Below are 5,110 nucleotides of genomic sequence, written 5' to 3' on the forward strand. Positions count from 1 at the left end.
TTCTATGCGGGGTTGTGGGACAGGGGAGTGGGGTGAGGGTGCAGGGTGGGTGGGTGAAGGGTGGGGTGTGAGGGGTGGGAGGCGAGGGGTGTGGGGGAAGGTGTAAGGGGTGAGGGATTCAGGGTTGTGGGCCAGGGGAGCTGGGTGAGTGGTGCAGGTGAGAGGTGGGGGTGTGGGATGGGGTGTAAAAGGGGTGAGGGGTGTGGGTGAAGGGTGGGGGTATGATATGTGGGAAAGGGGGTGTGAGGGGTGCGGGGTGTGGGGGAAGGTGTAAGGGGTGAGGGATGGGTGGAGAGAGGTGAGGGATGCGGGATTGTGGGCCAGGGGAACGGGGTGAGGGTGCAGGGTGGGTGGGTGAAGGATGGGGGTACGGGATGTGGGAAAGGGGGTTTGAGGGGTGCGGGATGTGGGGTGTGGGGTAGGAGGTGTGAGGGGTGTAGGTAAGGGTGAGGAGTGGAGGGTGAAGGGTGTGGATGAGGTGTGTGGGGTGAGTGGTGGTGTCAAGGGTGTGGGTGAGGGGTGATGGGTTTGGGTGAGGGGTGTGGAGTGCTGGGTGAGGGGTCAGGGATGTGGGGCAAGGGATGCCCCACACCACGGGTTGTGAGGTGAAGGGTGTGGAATGGAGTGAGGGGTGAAGACTGTGGGGTGAAGAGTGAGAGGTAAAGGGTGTAAGGCAAGGGGTGCAGTATGCAGACTGTGGGGTGAGAGGTGCAGGGCAAGGGGTACAGGAGGCAGGGTGTGGGTGCAGGGTGAGGGGTGTGGAGTGCAGGCACCCAGGGTGTGAGGTACAGAGTGGGGAGATCATGGCTGCAGGTTTCTCCAAGTGCCTGACAGTCTGCTCCTTGACAGCTGCCTTAATTTGAGGTGCTTTCCTTATCTCTCTCTCTGGTAAATTAATATTGGATTTTACAGGCTGTCTAAGTTTCCACCCCTAGCAGGGCTGCCACAGGAACTGCTGATCCCTAAGGAAATTTAAAGTTATTTATGAATTTGGGCTCTTTTTTCTACAGAAAAAAACAGACAAAAAGAGTAAATATGGAAGGGCTAGCCCCAGTCTGCCCAAAATAATGATGGTGAGGAGTGACAATGGGACCAAACCAACTCCATTCTTTAACAACACAGAGGTTTTGGGAAGAATTTGAAGACACAAATTAATTTATGGCCAGAAACGTAGCAAAAATCATCCTGTCACATGATGAACTCATGTTTAGCCCTGGAAGTCAGTAGCAGCTTTGCCTCCTACCCCTGCCTAGGAAGCAGCAACTTCCTTCAGTGAACATCATCTGACATCAGAACTTCAAATCTGATCCTGGTTCTGCAGGGGGCCTTCATGCAACAGGAATTTCCAGAATCAGTCCCTGGAGAGAGCACACTTCTCATGTTTGGTCCTTGCTCTGGGTCTGAGTGAATCATGGACATACTCCATTCAGAAAGCTTCCAATTGCTTACATAAATATTCTAAATTCTGCTTGAAAACCCTACTGGAAACCACCCCATGAAATAGACAATGAATCTCAGATTTGTTTTCTCCTAGTGCCGACTAAGGAGCTGCATTAAAGTGAGGAAACCAAAACCATCCTGAAAACTGGATTTCCTTTGTTTTGCAGCTCAATAATCAATTTTCTTGGTACTGTCTGTCCTGTCTCTGAGCTGTTGGGGTAGACATCCACCTCACCTGTGACTTCTGGATGGTTGGCTGGCACTCAAAAGATGCTTTTATGGTGATTGTATGAATTAGCAGGCTCATATAGTCTAGTGTCCAACTCTTTGGCCGAAAGAAGGCCATGATAATTCCAGAATGCCTTTGGTGGGTGTCTATAGTTGTAGAGAGAACCACAGGTCCTCAGGTGTCGCCGATAATGAACTGGGAGCTTAAGCCCAGGTGTGCCCAATAATTAGGGCCTGCCCCAGCTGGAAATGGGCGGGGCTGAAGGGCAAAATAAAAGGCATGCTCCCAGAAGCAGAAGAGAAAAGAGATGAAGATGCCTGAGGAGAGGGATGGCAAGAGAGCTCCGGAGAAGAGCCGTGTCCCTGAGAGAAGGCTCGCCGCAACAACTGGTGGAGAATGCGGGCAACAATAGCAGCCGTGAATGCTGAGGTAAAAAAAAAGAAGCTCTACACGACCACGTTGGTGCGGGAAGCTCTACAAAGCCAGGCTTAAATGCGGAAGGCGATATAAAGAGCTTCGAATACGCAACCACGTCAGATGGAACTACTACAGTGGTGCGGGACGCTCTATAAAGAGCTCCAAAAACGCAACCACGAAAAAAAGCTCCACAAGGCCAGGCTTAAATGCTGAAGGCGGCGTGTAGGAGCTCGGAGTAGAAGCCCAGCACGGCAAGATACAACAGCCCGGTATGGCGAGCCAGGCAGGAGAGAAGAATGAGGCTCGAAAGGCGCAGCAAGTTGGCACGCGGAACTCAAGGCCGAGGAATGCTGAAGCGGAGCTCTGAGTGCGCATCAAGTCAGTGCGGTCCTGAAACGGAGTCTCCCAGGGACACGCGATAGTGCGGTCCTGAAACGGAGTCTCCCAGGGACACGCGATAGTGCAGTCCTGAAACGGAGTCTCCCAGGGACACGTGATAGTGCGGTCCTGAAACGGAGCCCTAGGGACACGCAATAAGACTGGTGCGCTGAATGCTCGGAGAAGCCTCTGCATGGCTAGGCATTCCGAGGTGGCGAGTACCAGCGAAAACTGAGCTGGTGCTCACGAGACCTCATCTCCTGCTACAGAGCCTGAATTTTTCCTCCTCAAAAAATAGGAAAAAAAATGTTGAAAAATAATGAAATTTAAAAAAAAAAAAAAGTTTAAATGAAATGTTTAAATGAAATGTTAAATTATTGAAAATGAAATGGTATGAAAATGAAATGTTAAATTAATTGTAAAAATAATGAAATGTTTGAATTAAATTATTGCTTTTTTTCAACAAACAACAAAAAGGGGGGAAATGTAGAGAGAACCACAGGTCCTCAGGTGTCGCTAATAATGAACTGGGAGCTTAAGCCCAGGTGTGCCCAATAATTAGGGCTTGCCCCAGCCGGAAATGGGCAGGGCTGAAGGGCGAGATAAAAGGCATGCTCCCAGAAGCAGAAAAGAGATGAAGACGCCTGAGGAGAGGGATGGCAAGAGAGCTCCGGAGAAGAGCCGTGTCCCTGAGAGAGGGCTCGCTGCAACATATAGTGTCCATGGGTTGGCTTGCTACAGCCTTGTATGCCTTCAGGGGAAAGCTTTTCCTGTGTCAGAGCAGTGTCAGATGTGTGACAGGGGTGACTGGGCAGGTCTGACAGAAGGAAGCAGTGGAAGGGTAGGATATGCTTTATATGGGGAGAATTGATAGTATTATGGTAAGGAGGAGGGAGGCAGTGGGAAGAGGAAGTAAGAAATATGGGAGTTCTCGGCTTGTGGCTGATTCAGGAAACTGGGGTAGACAAGGGTGACTGTGGCTGCTGTAGAAAGGGTATTGGCCATGCTGGTGAATTGAGCACATTACTGCCCATGACACTTGACTGTATCACTCTTTTAGGGTCTCATTTTCAGGATTACGAAGCTCTTTTATCGTGGTTGTTTGTTCCAGAACTAAAGAGGAAATTACACCCCTTAATAGTTGTCACAGCATGGAAGCCTTGAATACTTTTGTTTGCAAACACCAGGACCAGAGCAGGTTTGGGTTTTTTTGTATGCATTGATGGGTGAGTCGTTTGGAACTGGGAGCTATAACAGAGTGGGAGTGGTTGTGTGAGCAGGACATTGGGTAGAATGGTCTGGCACCCTTTGCTGTGCCAGAGCACATTATGGCTTTCTGGTTGTCCCAATACATCCATTGCTCCTGAGAACTCAGCTCTCCAGATCAGCCATTCCCAGTCCTTATGAGAAGGACACGGAAGAAAATGAAATAGCAAAGGATGGAAAATGTTCCTTCCATCACACTGCAGAGGGGGACCCAGGTTGGTCTGGGCTTTCAGCAGCTATTTGAGACAGAGCCTAGATGTGGATCAAGACACACATTGTTGAATTTCAGAGCCAGTTAAGAGAATTGGTACTTGCTCATCCTTCACCACAGCAAAATCCACAGGGATTACCAAGAGAAATAACTCATGATTTATTCCACCAGGAGGGAGGGCTGTTCCTCTCTCCTTTTTCCTTTTGCAAACTGCTTGGCTCTCCCAGTCTCTTCTCCCCTGTGCCAGCCACAGCACTGACAGGGGGTCTCAGTGGGGCTGCACAAATGTTGTGCATCAGGAACACCTCTGTGGTTTCATCTTTGCCCTCTTCCACCTCCCTGGTCTGTGAGAGAGTTTCACCATTAATAGATCTTAGGTTTTCAATGCTCAGCTGGCTTGTCAGCATCACAAGATCTTAACAAGGACATGTGTCATTTCTGAGACCTGAGCGAAGCACCAAGAGGATGGTGATGTGCCACTCAATTTAGGAAAACCTTTTCTGTATTTCAGGGGCAGGAGACTCTTTCATGTGGAGGAAGAACCTTAACACCAGGACCAGAGGCTGACAGGACCTCTGTCCCTTCTTCAGGAGCCAAATTGGATATTCTCATGATGTGGTTGTATTTTTATTGGCATTAGCACAGGTGCACCACTGCAGCTCAGAAAGGCAGAGGGGCTATTTTCAAACTGTTGATGCAAAACAAGCTGAAACAACAGCATCCATCAGACTACCAAATTGTCATTCACTAGAAGTATGGAGGCAATTTTTGTTTAGATAAAATTTGCTGGTAAGACAGCAATGAACACAAGATATTCAATGTTCTAATAAAATAGTAATGCTGCAAGCTCAGCGGCTCATGAAACATTTACAATCTGCAGCTAGTAAAGTGCAAACAAGAGATTTAAGCACTGCTGCTGCTAGATGGATGGAAACCAGTTAGAAGATTAGCTGGAAGATTATTCCACACAGGTTAGAATGAGGTTCATTAAATGCCTATCAGTTTTCTCATTTGCTGTAGGAGACAGGGAAAGCTGTAGGATTGCACCTGTTGAAGCAGTGCTCATCTTCAGTGCCAGCATCAAGCCAAATGAGCTCTTCCCTTTGGCTTCTTTTTTCTCTTGCTTTTCTCATCTCCCTGCATCAGGAGTCTGCAGAAAATGTCTTACC

At 48.8% G+C, this 5,110-nt stretch overlaps 1 long non-coding RNA gene across 1 annotated transcript; it reads left to right on the top strand.

Annotated features, from left to right (window-relative positions):
* Nucleotides 1–3,361: 3,361 nt before the first annotated feature.
* LOC139795531 (uncharacterized) lies at nucleotides 3,362–4,787 on the top strand. The gene is made up of 2 exons (XR_011725554.1): nucleotides 3,362–3,662; nucleotides 3,840–4,787. It is a non-coding gene; the product is annotated as an uncharacterized lncRNA (long non-coding RNA).
* Nucleotides 4,788–5,110: the final 323 nt, after the last annotated feature.

Source organism: Heliangelus exortis, chromosome 3 (assembly GCF_036169615.1).
Source record: "Heliangelus exortis chromosome 3, bHelExo1.hap1, whole genome shotgun sequence".
Classification (NCBI taxonomy): Eukaryota; Metazoa; Chordata; class Aves; order Apodiformes; family Trochilidae; genus Heliangelus; species Heliangelus exortis.